The following is an 18,356-nucleotide window of genomic DNA, read 5'->3' as shown; positions in this document are numbered from 1 at the left end:
CTCAGCAATTTTACTCCTAGGTATATATCCAAGAAAATTGAAAACATATATTCACACAAAAATCTGTACACAGACATTCATAAAAATTTTACTCAGCCAAAAAGTGAATCTCCAGCAACTGAAGAATGGATAAACAAAATGTGGTCTGTTCATTCAATGGGTTATTATTGAGTCACAAAAAGAAATTAAATATCAATTTATACTACAACATGAATCAACCTTGATACATCATGTTAAGTGAAAGAACTCAGACACAGAAGGTCATATCCTGTACTGTTCTATTTATACAAAAAAAAATCTAGACAAGGGAAACCCATAAAAATATAAAGCAAATCAGTGATTACCTGGGTCCAAGGGAGGGAGGAATGGGAGTGACTGTTCATGAGTCAGCAGATTCTCTTTGGGGCAATGAAAATTCTCTGGACTTAGACAGTTGCATAGTGGTGATGGTTGCACTTCTCTGTGAATAGAGTAGACTGTATACTTCTAGAGGTGACTTCCATGGTATGTACATTCTTCCTCAAAAAATACATAAATAAATAAATAAAAGCATAACAAGTAGGTTCACTCCTTGGAGAAAATCCCAGCAAAAGGACTTAGGGAAAGGTATTTAGTCTTTTAGGGCACCACTTCTTCATTTGCCAATTAGACACAATACCCTCACCTCCACAAGCTTGTGGCTAAATCAGTCTATGTGTGGTTCTGAGCCCAGTGTCCTTTATCCTGTTTGCATTCTTGAATCTAAGGTGAATCTGAACTTTTCTTCTTTTTTATAGCAATGCCCTCTGTCCAGTCTAGTCAGGTTTTTGGTTTGGTTTGGTTTTTCCTATGTCCTCTCCCCTTCTGAAAGTCCTGGGCAAGGAGAATAAGTAACATTCACTGAGGACCTATTATGCGCCAGACTCTGGTGTGAAATACTACACTTAATTTAGGTCCCCTGACGGTAGCCTGGGTCAGCTGTGTTCATCTCTACTTTAAAGAACAGAAACTGAGGCCTGACTTAAAAATTCTCTCCAAGTCATGCCATTCAGAAGAGTAGAATGTTGGAGTTCCAGTTGTGGCACAGTGGTAATGAACTCGACTAGTATCCATGAGGATGTGGGTTTGATCCCTGGCCCTGATCAATGGGTTAAAGATCTGGCATTGCTGTGAGCTGTGGTGTAAGTCACAAAAGTGGCTAGGATCCTGCATCGCTGTGGCTATGGTGGAGGCTGGCAGCAGTACCTCAAATTCGACCCCTAGCCTGGAAATCTCCATATGCCGCGGTACAGCCCTAAACAGGAAAAAAAAAAAAATAGGAAGAGTAGAATGTTGAATTTAGATGGCCCCCAACTCAAATCTGCCTATATCTTCCATAAATTTTTCCTAGGCCTCCTGATCTTCAGTTTCCTCATCTATAAAACAGGGACCCTGGGAGAATCTCTGCTGTGGAGCGGCTTTGAAAGTTAAATGATATAGAAGATGCACTTAACACAGATCCTGAAATACATGTTAGCTATTGTTCTCTTATGTAAATCTGATTGGTGGCTAAATTTGGATTAGAAACTCTATTTGTGGCATCCAAAGCCTTTTCTCACCCTTCCCCTTCTCTTCTCTATACCTTCCCAGCTACTTACCCTATCAGTTGACAAGCAGAACATGTATGGAAATGTAAGTCAGCAGGGAGCAGGACTAAGAACAAATTATCAAATGGTTAAAAATTATTCAGTTTCCCCCAAACTTGTCAATCACAGTGTTTCTTGCATGGATGTCCCCATGTGCTCATGCTCTCTTTCTCCCTCTTTCTCTCTCTCTCTCACTCAAACACACACACACACACACACACACACAAACACACACACACACAAACACACACACACACACACACACGAGTTCTCTTGCTATTTTTGAGTAGCCAGCCCTAATAGCTTCATGGAAAAACGTATGCAGCTTGATCCAGAATTTCACTGGAACATCCCCAGAAAGTTTCCCATCTTGGCCTTTCACAAAAACTCCAAGACACGATTGAAAATTTGCACCAACCCCTCCACCCCTTTTGTGTCTTCTAGTAAACGAGCTCCTGGCCTCTCACAGCTACATCTGGTCTCAGTGGAATGTACTTATCAATGTTACTACAGGGGAATGAGGCCAACAGCCTGGTGTCCTGGTGACTGAGGAAGCTTGTACAAGCTCGTGACATGTCAGCAACAAGTGGGTTGACATGCGATTTCAATTTTTTATCTTCTTGTAACTTCCATCTGACTCAGAATCCCTCCCCGTATGCACCCACCCTTCCAGATTCATTCTTTTTTTCCGTCTCTCAATCCCACTTGCTTTCCTATTCAGTCTATTAGCATCAGTTGAGTATTAGCTCTTACTATGATCATTATTAACCACTGCTATTGTAGCTTACCGGGGTCACTAGCCCAGTTGGGCTCCCTGGTACAGTACAGCAAAAGGATTTTCCAGTCCCTAGAAGACACCATGGAGTGGGCAGAGGGCTTTGGGTTAGACAGGTCCAGCTTTGCATCCAGCCTTCTTCTGAAAGAACTTGAATACGGTCCTTCTCTTGAACCTGTGTCTTTGTTTGTCAAAGGTACCAATTAATCCCCATCTAGCTAGGTTTTTGCTGGGAAATAAATGAAGAGATGTAACAGGTACCAGACAATTATTAACATTGTCATTGCTGTCACTGTTGTTGCTCTCAGGATTTTTTTTTTTTTTCTTTTTGGCCACACCCAGAGCATATGGAAGTTCCCAGGCTAGGGGTCAAATGGGAGCTACAGCTGAGGCCTCTACCACAGCCACAGCGATGCAGGATCCAAGCCATGTCTGCGACCTACACCACAGCTCATGGCAATGCCAGATCTCCTACCCACTGAGACCAGAGATTGAAGCCACATCTTCATGGACAGTAGTCAGATTCGTTTCCACTGCACCACAACGGAACTCCACTCTCAGGATTCTAAGAACCACCTGACAGGAATCTATTTCAGTTCATACTCTCAGTGCAAACTGTTATGCCACTGTTAAAAAATTAACTGGGAGATGTCTAAACCTCAGGAGTATACATCTCTTTATACCCAGACACCCAACTTCTAGAATTGCGTCTAAAGGAAAAATCGCAGATGTGGGCAGAGATTTAGCTACAAGAATGATCATCACAGAGCGTGCCTATCATGGCTCAGCGGAAACGATTCTAACTAGAAACCATGAGGACTCAGGTTCTATCCCTGGCCTCGGTCAGTGGGTTAAGGATCCGGTGCTGCCATGAGCTGTGGTGTAGGTCGAAAACTTGGCTCAGATCTGGCATTGCTGTGGCTGTGGCGTAGGCCAGCGCCTACAGCACCAATTCGACCCCTAGCCTGAGAACTTCATATGCCATGGGTACAGCCCTGAAAAGACCAAAAAAAAAAAAAAAAAAAAGAATGATCATCACATATTATTGTTTATGACACTGAAAAATCATAAATGATTTTTTGTAACATAAAATGTAAACATGGAAAATGATTTTTCAGCAGGTTCAATGCCTGACCCAGGAACTTCCATATTCTGCTGGTGATGCCAAGAAAGAAAGGAAGGAAAGAAGGAAGGAAGGAAGGGAGGAAGGAAGATAAGAGATGATTTTTTATGTAGATGATGGAACTCCAAGTGGACAGTTAGCAACCCTTTAAATGCAGTAAAAGAATGCTAATGACATGGGAAGGTTGTCGACTGCATAATGGTGAAAGCTGTAAAAAGCAGTTATAAAACAGAATCTAGAATATGGTCCTAATTTTATATGAAGGAAGGGCTAAAAACGACATGAAGAGTGTATAGAGAAAAGGCCAAAAGGATAATGATTAAAATGCTCACAGTGGGTATTCTCTTGCACTACTTATATTTCTATTTTGTATTTTCTTTTTCTTTTTTTTTTGACCACACCCATGACATATGGAAGTTCCTGGGCCAGGGATCCAACCTGATCCTTAGCAGTGACAACACTGAATCCTTAACTGCTAGGCCACCAGAGGATTCTTATTTTGTATTTAAAAATTTTTTTTTTTTTTTTTTTTTTTTTTTTTTTTTTTTTTTTTTTTTTTTTTTTTTGCTTTTTAGGGCCACACCTGCAGCATGTGGAGGTTCCCAGGCTAAGTGTTGCAATGGAGCTACAGCTGCCGGCCACAGCCATAGCCACAGCAATGCAGGATCCAAGCCACATCTGCGACCTACACCACAGCTCACAGTACCGCTGGCTCCTTAACTCTCTGAGCGAGGCCAGGGACTGAACCCACAACCTCGTGGTTCCTAGTTGGAGTCATTTACCACTGCGCCACAATGGGAACTCCGTATTTTCTAAATTTTTGATACTGAAAATATTGAGAAAAAAATAAATTATTTTGGTAAGTTTTATTAAAGCAAATCCATACACACCAAAAACTTGTACAAATCCTAGCACAGCTTGATGGATTTTGATAAAGGAACTCTTCTGTATAATTAGCACCAGCTCATGAAATATAACTTTTACTAGCACCACAGTCATTACTTGACCCCCCAAGGAGAACCACTATTCTGATTTCTAACCATCTAGACCAATTTAGTTTGATTTTAAGTACTTGACAAATGGAATCATTCCATACACTTTCTAAAGTTCAGTTCCTTTCACTTAACATTCTGAGTGTCCATGTTGCTGTATGTAATAGTTCATTCATCCTCAATGCTGTATTCTATTATTTGAACATAAAAACACAATTTAGCTATCTATTCTTCTCTCCATGTACATTTGTATTATGATTTGTTTTGGTACCACGAACAATGCTACTGGGAACTTAGGTACACATGGAATTGCTGGTCAGAGGAAATGTATGTGTATAGTTTAGTAGATACTGTCAAACAGTTTTCCTAAATAGTTATTCTAATATACACTTCCACAAGTGGAGCAAGAAAGTTCTACGTACTCAGCTCGAGTTATGTGTCAACACTTGGTACTGTCTGGTGTTTGCATGAGCCATTTCTTTCTTTTTTTTTTTTTTTTTGCCATGCCTGTGGCACTTGGAAGTCCCCAGTCCCAAGGCCAGGAATCAAATCTGCACCACAGCAGTGACCCAAGCCACTGAAGTGACAATGCCAGATCCTTAACCCACTGAGCCACCAGGCAAGTCCCATTTTAGCCATTTTTAGTGGCATCACTTGAAGCTCTATTTTACATTTTCCAAATAACTAGTGGAATTTAATATTCTTTCAAATATTTATTGCCATGTGGATATTCTCTTTAGTGAAGTACCTGATCAAGTCCTTTGCCTATTTTTCTATTGGGTTATCTGTTTTTTTTCTTATTGACTGGCAAGAATCCGTATGTTCTGCATACAAGTTATAACAGATGCATGTACTGCAAACATCCTTTCCCATTGTGTAGACTTGATTTTTTTTCAATCCCTTAACAGTGTCTTTAATGAAAGTATTAATGCCCTGTAGTTCAGTAGGATCCTTGCTGTGTCTTCTGGCATACGTGAGCCCCTGCTCATCATCCAGAGACAGGAAAGGCAAACCCAGACTCAGAATGTACTATTACCCCACTCGCAGTATTGCTTTTGTTATCTGAGTCCTTGAGAAAGATGCCAAAATGGGATTGAATATGCAATGATTTTCATTTAAGAAATTAGCGAGGGAGCTATAAAAACCTGGGAGGGCCATCAAACCACAAATATAGGAGACTCCAAGTATAGGAGTGAGGGAGGAAAGGTGGGGTGACAGCATCCCAAACTGTCATGGGAGATTTTGCAAGGCTATCAGGAGTCCTTGAGCAGAAGTCAGCTGTCGGACTTCAGAGCTGTCCCCCGTCACCCTGGAATGGGTCTGCCTTCATATCCTCACCATGCTTATTCATTGGCTGACACCAACCAGAGGGAAGCATGGTCTCTGCACAAACACAGTGATGGATTTCAGAGCACAGTGGGCCTTTGGTCAATTACCCTCCCTGTAGTTCGAGTTCTGCTAGGGGTGCTCTCATAGCCACTACACCAAAGGAATATGGAAGAAGTAGTGGTAAGTGGGGAAGGTGACTAATATGTTCATTTTTAAAATACTGAGTTTGGTACATCTTTCTTCTTAGATATTCAGTACTGAATATCTTCAGTAATCTAGGATATTCATCTTAGATATTCTGAATATTCTGAATATACAGAATTCAGCAAGTGGGTCTGGGCTGCTCAGACAGGACCTTAGGGAGTGATGCCTAGAAGAGCTTTGTGAGAAAAGGACTATCAGGTATCTCCTGAAAGGAGATATAACCGCCCAGAGGGAACCCAGGGATTTCCGTGACTTCTCACTCTACCCAAAGCTCTTTCTGCTCAGTTGAGCAGGTGGAGAACAGAGGGGGAAGAAAGAAAAGAGGCCTTGTGTGGTAGGGCCCCTCATTACTAAAACACCTCCCCAAATATGGCAGTCCAAGACTGCTGACATGTTTCTGCTCTGTTTGTTTCAGCAGAGCAAATTGGTTTTTCCTAATTTGAAAGTGAATGTGGCCAAAAGTAATTTGTATCAGTATTTCAATAAGAATTTTAGAGGGAAGCCAATGTGCATTCATTATACGTATGAGTGAGCTTGCACGGATGCTTACACACACACACACACACACACACACATACACATACACGGTGCAAGGAAGTGAGCAGTCGGATGTGGTCAATCACGGAATCTATGGTCTGCAATCTGGGAGAGAGCATGTGGGCCCATGAGTCAGGATTAAACACCATAGCGACCAAGTCACTGAAGCTTGCCGAGTCAGACAGCAATTTCTGCTTAATAGAGCCCTTAGGTCTCAATAATTGCTTTGAAATCCACACATCGGCATGCAATTCTCATACTGGGGAAGCCAGAAATCCAAGTGCGAGGGCAGAACAGACAACCTCTCCTGTGCACATTCAAGATGCTGAAAAGGCCGTTGGTTCTACCTCCTTGTCAGCATCTGTAAGTATGCATCAGAGATTATCATTTTAGTACTGTCCAGTCATCCATGCTCACGTTTGTGAGTTTCACAGCAGATTGAGCTGGTTTGTGGACAAGAGCAAGAAGTGGCCACTGAATTAAAATTCTGTGTTTGCTAACAAAGCTGCCAGTGATCCATACAACCAACAAGAAAAGGACACTCCTTTCTTAAGACAGTATTCTTCTTATGTCTAAAAATTGTCATACTAATTTTGTTAAATGATTTACAGCCACCTCTCAGAAAAATTGTTGTAATCAATATGGAAATTAATGTCTACTTTATGAATGGAAAATGTGGCAGTATACGACATAGACAACAGTACATGGCAGCCGTCTTAGCTTAGTACCCAGAAATTATCCTTCTTCCCTCTGTTTTCACACTGTTGAATTTAACATACTACATTTACATGGCTGCTATTTGTTAGGAAAACAGCTATTCTGGCAGGCTACGTTCTATGCCAGGAATTTCACAGCTGTAGAAACTCATGGTCTATCTGGAATGACAAGCAGATCCTGGGGAGGTGGAGGAGGCAAAGACTTCCAGCATCAGAGCTACTTAAGAAACCTCAACAATCTTGGAGAGCAAGGGAGCCTAGAACACTGTGCTCCAGATGTTTCCAGCCTAGAAGTGCTCTATGCCTGGCTTTCTCCCTTGGCCTTTGTCTTTCTGGCTCTTCCCAACTCTCCCCATTCCAGTTCTCCTCACTCCCGTGGTCCCTGTGCAACATCAAAGGTGGCTGTTTGAACAGAGGAGTCATTGGTTGGGTAGCCAGCACTGAGAAAAGGAGCGCTCTCTCCCCTGCTCTCCTGGACTGGCAACGGTCACTGAGGGCCAAGGCCAACCTGGCCAGAGAGTGTCCAGGGGCAGACACTTTGCAGGACACTGCTCAGGAGCCCCAAGCACAGAGCCTCAGAGCTTTGGAAACTCTGGTCCAGGGTCCTGGAATAAAATTTTAAAATCTTTTCCCCCGATATTTAAAATAATACAAAACTATTATGGAGAAATAACAAAAAGAATAAAGAAGAAAATAACCTTCCCTTAATCTCATTAATCAGAGATAAGTTATCTATTTTTGTTCTGATTACAGAAAGAATATATACAGTTTTTTTGTTTGTTTGTTTGTTTGTTTTGTCTTTTTAGGGCCTCACCTGTGGCATATGGAGGTTCCCAGGCTAGGGGTTGAATCAGAGCTGCAGCTGCTGGCCTACACCACAGCCACAGAAACACGAGATCCGAACCGTGTCTGCAAACTACACCACAGCTCATGGCAATACCAGATCCTTAACTCACTGAGCGAAGCCAGGGATTGAACCTACATCCTCATGGATACTAGTCAGATTTATTTCCACTGAGCCATGATGGGACCTCCATAAATACATATAGTCATTATAGAAAAATATGGGAAAAAAAGAAATAAGGAAAAAACTTTATTGTATGTATCATTCAGTGTCATTTTAGCTTGTTCTTTTCAGTCTTTTCTATGTACATTACTTTAAAAATAAGATGATACCATATATATATATATATATATATTACTGTGAGTTTTTTTCCATTTATTTTTATTCCATAACCTTTTTCCCAGTAATTTTTAAATGTATTTGCCTTTCTTTTTTAATATTGTGTTCACTGTTTTTTTTTGTTTTTGTTTTTTTCTTTTTCAGCTACATTTGTGGCATGTGGAAGTTCCCAGGCAAGGGATCAAATCTCAGCCACAGCTACAATCTATACCACCGCTGTGGCAGTGCCAGTTCCAGCCACAGCTGGAACTCCTCTATCATACATTTAATTTTTTCTTATAAGTTATGAATGGGGTATATATCTACATTGTATAAAATCTGAAAAAATGTGAAAGAACATAAAGTGAACATTCGGTTTCCCCGTCATTCCTATTACCCAAAGAAGTCATTATCATTAACAGTTTTTTATGTCCTTCCTGAGATAGTTTATAGATTTACACACACACATAAACACATGCAGACACACATATTCATAGTGTATTAGTTTCTGCACTACACTTTTTAAATTTCACATACTGAGTTTCCTTTAACACACAGTTCCACAGCAGTCATGAACTAAGTACGCTACCTCATTCTTTTTAACAGCTGCATAGTACACTACTTTTCACAGTTGTGCTATCTTGTATTAACCCAGTGCTCTATTGGCAGACACTTGGGTTGTTTCCAGCTTTTGCCACTAAAACAACACTGTAATAATTCTCCTTGTACATACATCATGAGACACAAATGGAAATGGATTGGCAGGGTAAGTTCCTAAAAGCAGAAGTCCTGGTCCAAAAGTTTGTGCATTTTAATATTTGATAGAAATTGCCAATCATCTTCCAAGAGGGTGTGCAATTTATCTTTCCACCTGAAGAGTCTGTGGGCCTCCTGGATGGCCCCGATAATCCTCATTTGGTATTCATGTCCGAAAGTGTTCTCCTTCCGCATTAAATCAGTTTTTCATGTACTTAAAAGTTTATAGCTACTTCTCTGTGAACTACGTATTTTCCCTAAATACAGTGGACCCTCTGTATCCACTGGGGATTGGTTTCAGGATCCCTATGGAAACCAAAATCCATAAGCGCTCAAGCCTCTTATATAAAATAGGGTAGTATTTCCATATGACCTACACACATCCTCCCGTGCACTGTAAATCATCTTTAAATTATTTAATACAATGTAAATGCTATGTAAATAGTTACAAAAACAACATAAATGCTGTGTAAATGGTTGTAAATACAATATAAATGCTATACAAATAGTTGCAGGTAGATGGCAAACTCAAGTTTAATTTTTTTTCCCCCTTTCCTCTTTTTGGCCATGCTCACAGCATGCAGATGTTTCCAGGCCAGGGACTAAAGCCACACCACATCAGTGACTATGCCAGATCCTTAACCTACCATACCACCATTTTGCTTTTGCTTTTTGGAATTTTCTGGAATTCTTTTTTCACATTTTTTCCATTTGCAGTTGGTTGCAGAACCCACAGACACATGGGGTACAAACTGACTACACGTCATTTTTCACAGAGGCATAATATTCCACTCAATGAGTTTAATGTAACCAACCTAATCATTTGTTTATTATTATTAGACACTGAAGTAAATTTCCATTATTTTTGGTATTCACAATACTGGGATAGGAGTTCCCACTGGGGAGCAATGGGATTGGCAGCATCTCAAGAGCACTGGGACATAGGTTAGATCTCCGCCCAGCACAGTAGGTTAAAAGATCTGGTGATCCTTGGCTCAGGAACTCCATATGACTAGGGGCAGCCAAAACAAACAAACAAATAATAATAATATTGGGATAAATATCACAAATCTGTGTCCATACAGTTGATTATTTCCTGAAAAGAGGTTGTTATAAAGGAACTTACTGGGCCAAAGTGCATTTTCAGACAGTGTAATAGAGCTGTCTTGCAATCTGTCTAGTTTTTAAGCCTCCTTATACAAATTTGGAAACTCCTTCTCATAACAGTACCTGCAGTATCCATCTCATCCGCATCTTTCACCAAAGCCAGTATTTTAAAAAAGGGTTGCTGGAGTTCCCATTGTGGCATAGCAGGTTAAGGATCTGGTGTTTTCTCTGAAGCAGCTCATATCACTTCTGAGACTTGGGTTCCATCCCTGGCCCAGTGCAGCAGGTTAAGGATCCAGCATTACCACATCTATGGCATAGGTAGCAACTGCAGCTCAGATTCAATCCCTGGCCCAGGAACTTCCATATGGAAGTTTTGGTTCTACCAAAACAAACAAACAAACAAACAAACGTTGCTAATCTCAAAGACAAAAAATGCTCTCAACACTGCTTTTGAAAAGCATCCTCTCTGAGAACACTAACTGAAGCTATGGGGGCATCAAGGCATGAGTAGTCAGCAGGGGTGTTTCAGGGCCTCTGGCATCATCACAAATTCCCATTGTCACCTGAATGGCACCTGACATGAACCTACCTTGGACAATAGCTTAAACAAAGGCAACTGTTAGGGTTGTGAGGACCACTGAAGCTGAGATCCTACTGCTTAAAGCTTTGGCCACAATGGATGCCAGATTTCTGGTGCAGCTCTGATTACATACATTCTGGTCATAATCCCACAAGCTCACACATGCTTGTCAGACCTTGTGTCCCCACATGGGGTGTGGAAAATGTGGAAGCAAATCTTATCATATATGCATATCCTTGGCTCACACTCCCCAAGTCCAGAAGAGCCAGGCCAGGCATTTAGGATAATTAGGATGTCCCTAAGAATGAAGTGTGGTTGGAGCCCAGGACCCTGTCAGCTAGCTAAGGGGCAAAGGCTCCCAAAGGGAAAGCCCAGGCCCCCACTGCTGTGAATTTCCCCTTGGTGGAGGTTAAGAATCCTCCAGGACTCAAGAGGTTCTTTGAGAAAACCTCACACCAAGAGAGAGGTCACATGGTAATAGTTAGGCTACAGGCCTCCCTTCCTGCCCAGTGCCAGGCTGTCCCACTGAGCGCTCAGGATCCTTCCCTCTTACCTGACATGCCCCCCCCCCCATCCTGCCCTGAACATTTCCCCAGTCTCACAGCCAGCCCTTGACTTGTTGGCCCTGCTTCCAGCATGTAACAGCCTCCAGTCTCCCTGCCTGCCTTTCTCACTTGAAAACGGTGGATTGCAGGCCTTCCCCAGGACCTTGGGGTAGTAACAGAAGTAGGAAACTAACTGCCTGCTTTCCACACCTGAAGTTAATTCGGACACTTTGGGCCAAGGCACCCAAGAAGTCCCCTAGCAAAGGCTCAGCTTTCCTGAGACACTGGCTGTAAGTCAGGCCCTTCCAGATTCCCATACATGTGGTGACTTTATTATCCAGACGAACTCATCTAACAAAGGACATCTAACAAAGCAGGGTTCTCTCTGATTGTACTACTTCGGAAATTCTCCTAAAGGTAAAAAACTATTTAGTGAGTAGTTTTCAGGTCAAGGAAAGATAGGCTATAAGGGAAAAATTCTCAAAAGGTTAATCTTTGTCTTTTTTTCTTTTGGGGAACTTCCTGAACTTTTATACGATAAGAAAAATCATCCATGTTGGGAAGTTCCCTTGTGGCACAGTGGGTTATGGATCTGGCATTGCCACAGCTGCAGCACAGGTCACAACTGCAGCATAGGTTTGATCCCTGGCCCGGGAGCTTCCGAATGCTGAGGGTATGGCCAAAACAAACAAACAAACAAATCATCCATGTTGTTTTAATAAGTAAAGGTTTTGAGGGGATGGGTTCATAGAGCATTAAATATTAACCCCTATAATTGATGGGGCCAAAAAGCAACTCCATTGTACCCCACCCCAACACACATACACATACACACTAAATACCATTAGCTTTTCCCTCAATCACTCCAAATAAGAACACATTTTAAGTTAAAATTGAACTAATTATGCAAACTCAGCTTCCAGAAAAATTCCCAGTCCCTACTTCCCAGCAAGATTGCTTCCTTTCTAGAAATCCCCTCACTACCCAAGCAGCAAAGCAAGATTGCACAGTTTAGTGAGTTGATTTCCAAAGGGCCAGACATGCACATAGTAGGCCCTCTGCAGTGTTTGTTCTGCCTCATAAACTCATTGAATCTTCCAAGAAACAAAAGGACCTTCAAATATAGGAAGAAACTACCATGTTTTATCTAAATGTTCTCCAGTCTAAATTTCCCAAACCTTTCAACTACATCCATGTGATACCATCTGTTTATTCATTTTTTTATCCATTCATTCATTTGAAAATTGTCTGCCCCAGGCCAAGCACGGGATATCCAACTAACTGAGGTACAGCGTGAATCATGGAATGAGGGAGAAACATGACTTGGTATAGTGGACTTGGCTCCTATATTTCATTAGATAATCACATTGTTTTGCTTTACTTTTTATCTACAACAAATTGAAAGACTGGAACCCTATTTTTGACCTAATGTTTATTATTAGGTTTTTTCCCATATTCCTGGGTTACCTAAGCGGGTCATTAATGAGTTCAAATTCTCTAATATATGACATGTGAAATTATAAATTATTGATCTAACTTTGCCCTGACTCCAGCACATTCCTCAGCTATAATGAAAACCAAAAAAAAAAAAGCCTTGCTTTCTCTTTCTATATATAGATGTTTTCATTTATTTTAAAATTGGTAATAATTTTAAATGGAAATAGAACAAAAAGCTAAAGTAGAGAAATCTCAGGAGTTCCCATCGTAACTCCTCAGAAATGAATCTGACTAGAAACCAAGAGGACTCAGGCTCTATCCCTGGCCTCGCTCAGTGGGTTAAGGATCAGTCGTTGCTGTGAGCTGGGGTGTAGGTCGTAGACATGGCTCAAACGTGGCATTGCTGTGGCTGTGGCATAGGCCAGTGGCTACAGCTCTGATTAGACCCCTAGCCTGGGAACCTCCATATGCCATGGCAGCAGCCCTAGAAAAGGCAAAAAGACCAAAAAAGAAAGAAAGAAAGAAAGAAAGAAAGAAAGAAAGAAAGAAAGAAAGAAAGAACGAAAGAAAGAAAAGAAAGAAAACTCAAAAAGCCCAAAGAAATTACTCCTTTTGGGGCTCTGAGTATTATATAGGCAGTTTTGCAATTCAGAGCAGCATTATTCCAAAATGTCACTTATGGAGTTCCCATTGCGGCTCAGTGGAAACAAATCTGACTAGCATCCATGAGGACACAGGTTTGATCCCTGGCCTTGCTCAGTAGTAGGTTAAGGACCTGGTGTTGCTGAGAGCTATGATGTAGGTTGCAGACCCAGCTCAGATCCCATACTGCTGTGGCTGTGGTATAGGCCAGCAGCTGTAGCTCTGATTTGACCACCAACCTGGGAACCTCCATATGTCGAGGGTGCGGCCCTAAAAAGACAAAAAACAAAAACAAAAAAAACAAAATGCCACTTGTAAATTAGTTGCTTGGAATGCAGATCTTGTTTCCCATAGGCAGAAACAATGGCACACAAAGGGACCCCTCCACCCCTGGAAAATCTAGTGAAGGGAAAAACACAAACTGAAGCCAACATGCTGCACTTTTCCCACTAAATAATGTGAGGAGGCATTCTATGGCTACACACAAAACAGGAAAGCAACAAAATTCATTAAGAAAATTCTTTTTACTGACTGTCTCTTTAGCAAGTGAAAAAGCTAGATAGTCTCATATAAATCCATGAAGTTAGAATATTCCCTTACACTCTACACAAAAATAAATTCAAAATAGCTAAGAGACTTAAACATCAGATACAACAGCATAAAACTCCTGGAAGAGAACATCGGCAAAACAACCTCTGACATAAATTTTAGCAACATTTTCTTAAGTCAGTCTACTGAGGCAATAGAAATACAAGCAAAAATAAACAAATGAGACCTAATCAAACTTAAAGCTTTTGTAATGCAAAGGAAACCATTTAAAAAATGAAAAGACTGGATATGTGCCCAGGAGTGGAACTGCTGGGTCATATGGTAATTCTATATTTAGTTTCCTGAGGAATCTCCATATTGTTTTCCATAGTGGTTGTACCAATTTACATTCAACAGTGAAGGAGGGTATACTTTTCTCCACACCATCTCCAGCACTGGTTATTTGTTGACTTGTTAACGATGGCCATTCTGACTAGTGTGAGGTGGTACCTCATAGTAGTTTTGATTTGCATTTCTCTAAAAATTAGTGATATTGAGCATTTTTTCATGTGCCTGTTGGCCATCTATATGTCTTCTTTGGAGAACTATTTAGGTCTTCTGCCCATTTTTCAATTGGGTTGTATGTTTTCTTATTATTGAGTTGTTTGTGTGTTTTGGAGATTAGGCCCTTGTTTGTTGCATCATTTGCAAAGATTTTCTCCCATTCTGTGGGTCTTCTTCTCATTTTTTCAATGGTTTCCTTTGCTGTGGAAAAGTTTTGAGTTTAATTAGGTCCCACTGGTTTACCTCTGTCTTTTATTGTCATTATTCTAGGAGGTGGATCAAACAAGATATTGCTGTGATTTATGTCAAAAAGCATTCTGCTTATGTTTTTCTCTAGGAGTTTTATATTATCTGGCATTATATTTAGGTCTTTAATCCATTTTGAGTTTATTTTTCAGCAATCCCACTCCTGGGCATATATCTAGACAAAACTTTGATTGAAAAAGATACATCCACCCCTACGTTCATTGCAGAGCTAGTCACAATAGCCAAGACATGGAAACAAACTAAACATCCATCAACAGATGAATAGATCAGTATGTGGTACATATATACAATGGAATACTACTCAGCTATGCAAAAAGATAAACTAATGCCATTTGCAGCAACATGGATGGAACTAAAGATTCACATACAAAGTGAAGTAAGCCAGAAAGAAAAAGACAAATACCATATGATATCACTTATTTGTGGAATATAAAATATGGCACAGATGATCCTATCTACAAAACAGAAACAGATCACAGTAAAGGAGAGCAGACTTCTGGTACCTGGAGGGGGAGGAAGTGGGATGGGTGGGCAATTCGGGGTTTTAGATATAAACTGTTATATTTGGAATGATGGGCAATGGGGCTCTACTATACAGCACAGAGAACTGTGTGTGATTGGGTCACTTTGCTGTACAACAGAAATTGAAGAAACTTTGTAAATCAACTATACTTTCAAAAAATTAAAAATAAAAAATAAATGAAGGAGCTCCCGTCGTGGCTCAGTGGTTAACGAATCCAACTGGGAACCATGAGGTTGCGGGTTCAATCTCTGGCCTTGCTCAGTGAGTTAAGGATATGGCATTGCCGTGAGCTGTGGTGTGTAGGTCACAGAGCAGCTCGGACCTGGCGTTGCTGCGGCTGTGGCATAGGCTGGAGGCTACAGCTCAGATTAGACCCCTAGCCTGGGAACCTCCATATGCCATGGGATATATAAAAGGCAAAAAGACAAAAAAAAAAATTATAATAAAATAAAATAAATGAAAAGACAACCTACAGAATGGGAGAAAATATTTGCAAATGATGCAACCTATAAGAACTTAAATTCCAAAATATACAAAGAGTTCATATAACTGAATATCAAAAAAAAAACCCAAACAACTCAATCCAAAAAATGGGTAGAATGGAGTTCCCACTGTGGCACAACAAGATCAGCAGCATCTTGGGAGTGCTGGATGCAGGTCTGATCCCCTGCCAAGCAAGGTGGGTTAAGGATCTGACATGGCCACAGCTACAACTTGGGCTACAACTATGGCTCAGATCTGATTCCTGGCCTGGAAACTCCATATACTGTAGGGTGGCCAAAAAAGAAGGAAAAAAAAAATGGGTAGAAGGAATTCCCATTGTGGCTCAGTAAGATAAAAACCCAACATAGTGTCCCTGAGGATGCAGGTTTGATAGGTGTCCTTGTTCAGTGGATTAAGGATCTGGTATTGCTGAAAGATACTGCATAGGTCACAGATGAAGCTTGGATCCCACATTGCCATGGCTGTGGTGTAGGCTGGCAGCTGCAGCTCCAATTGGACCCCAGCCTGGGAATTTCCATATGTTGCAGGAGTGGCTCTAAAAAGAGGAGAAAAAAAAAAAAGGCAGAAGATCTAAATAGACATTTCTTCAAAGAAGACATGCAGATGACCAATAGGTGGAAATTCCCATTGTTGCATAGCAGTAACAAGCCTGACTACTATCCAGAAGGTATGTGTTCATCACTGGCCTTGCTCAGTGTGTTAAGGATCTGGCATTGCTGTGAGCTGTGGTGTAGATTGCAGAACTAGCTCAGATCTGGTTTGCTGTGGCTGTGGTGTAGGCTAGCAGCTGTAGCTCAAATTCTACCCCTAGCCTGGGAACTTCCATATGCTGCAGATGAGGCCCTAAAAAAAAAAAAAAAAAGAAAGAAAGAAAAAATCAGGTGACCAATAGGTAAATGAAAAGATCCTCAAGGTCACTAATTATTAGAGAAATGCAAATCAAAACTACTATGAGGTATCGCTTCACACAGGTCAGAATGGCCATCATTAAAAAAGTCTGCAAATAACAAATGCTGGAGCGGGTGTGGAGAAAAGAGAATCCTCCTACACTCTGAATAAGAATATAAATTGCTGTAGTCACTGTGGAAAACAATATAGAGGTTCCTTAAAAAACTGAATATGGAACTACCATATGATCCAGCAATCTCCCTCATTGGCATATATCCAGAGAAAATTCTAATTCAAAAAGATACATATACTCCAAAGTTCAAAGCAACACTATTAACAGTAGCCAAGACATGGAAGCAACCTGAATGTCCATCCACAGAGGAATGGATAAAGATGTGGTACATATATACAATAGAATACTACTCAGGCATAAAAAAGAATGAAATAATGCCATTTGCAGCAAAATGGATGGATCTAGAGATTATCATAATAAGTGAAGTAAGTCAGACAGAGAAAGACAAATATGATACCACTTACATGTGAAATCTAAAACAATGATACGAATGAACTTATTTACAAAACAGAAAAAGACTCACAGACTTTGAAAACAAACTGAGGGTTACCAAAGGGGAAAGGCAGATGAAAGGAAGAAATCAGGAGTTTAACAGATATACACTACTACAATAAAATAATCAACAAGGACATACTGTATAGCACAGGGAACTCTACTCAATATTTATAATAACCTATATAGGAAAAAAAATCTGAAAAAATGATATATATCCAAAGTTCTCATCATGGCTCAGTGGTTAACAAATCTGACTAGCATCCATGAGGATGCAAGTTCAATCCATGGCCTCATTCAGTGAGTTAAGGATCTGGCGTTGCCATGAGCTGTGGTATAGGTCACAGATGTGGCTCGGCCCCTGGATTGCTGTGGAGCAGGCTGGCAGCTACAGCTCCAATTTGACCCCTGGCCTGGGAATCACCATATGCTGCAGGTGAAGCCCTAAAAAGCAAAAAAAGGAATGGATATATATGTGTGTGTGAATATATGTACATATATATGAATAAATGAATTACTTTGCTGTACACCTGAAACTAATACAACATTGTAAATGAACTATAGTCCAATATGAAATAAAAAATAAATTAAGGCGATAGGATTAAGATGGCAGAATAGAAGGGTTAGAGCTCAACTTCTCTCATAAAAACAACAAAATTACAACCAAATGCTGATAAACCTTCAACCAAATGGACTGGAAACTTTCAAAAAGATATCCTACTCCAGAAGACAAAGAGGAAGCCACATCAAGAGGTAGGAGGGGCAATTATGCGATTGATATAAGCAACCCCATACCTGCGGGGTAGGAAGCCCACAGACTGGAAAGTAACTGTATCACAGAGACTCACCTACAGGAGTGAGAGCTCTGAGTCCCATGTCAGGTCTCCATTTCTGGGGATCTGGCATTGGGAGAAAGGGCCCCCAGAGCATCTGGCATTGAAGGCCAGTGGGGCTTGTGCATAGGAGCTCCATGGGATTAGGGGAAACAGAGAACCCATTCTTGAA

At 40.8% G+C, this 18,356-nt stretch overlaps 1 long non-coding RNA gene across 4 annotated transcripts in view; it reads right to left on the bottom strand.

The window, feature by feature from the left end:
- The window catches only part of LOC102164222 (uncharacterized), a 99,706-nt gene that overhangs the window by 23,447 nt on the left and 57,903 nt on the right, over positions 1–18,356 (bottom strand). For 2 of the 4 annotated variants that reach the window (XR_014837275.1, XR_014837276.1), the window contains exon 4: positions 345–515. The exons of the other annotated variants lie outside the window; for them this stretch is intronic. This is a non-coding gene — a long non-coding RNA (uncharacterized LOC102164222). The remainder of the gene's footprint in view (positions 1–344; positions 516–18,356) is intronic. 4 annotated transcript variants of the gene reach the window in all.

The sequence above is a fragment of the Sus scrofa genome, chromosome 2, assembly GCF_054392235.1.
Source record: "Sus scrofa isolate SSC_HxYL_T2T_F1_AM1 chromosome 2, Sscrofa_HxYL_maternal_Yorkshire_Landrace_v2.0, whole genome shotgun sequence".
NCBI classification, from domain to species: domain Eukaryota; kingdom Metazoa; phylum Chordata; class Mammalia; order Artiodactyla; family Suidae; genus Sus; species Sus scrofa.
The sequence above is the reverse complement of the archived record's forward strand: the minus strand, read 5'-3'. Positions and strand labels throughout refer to the sequence as shown.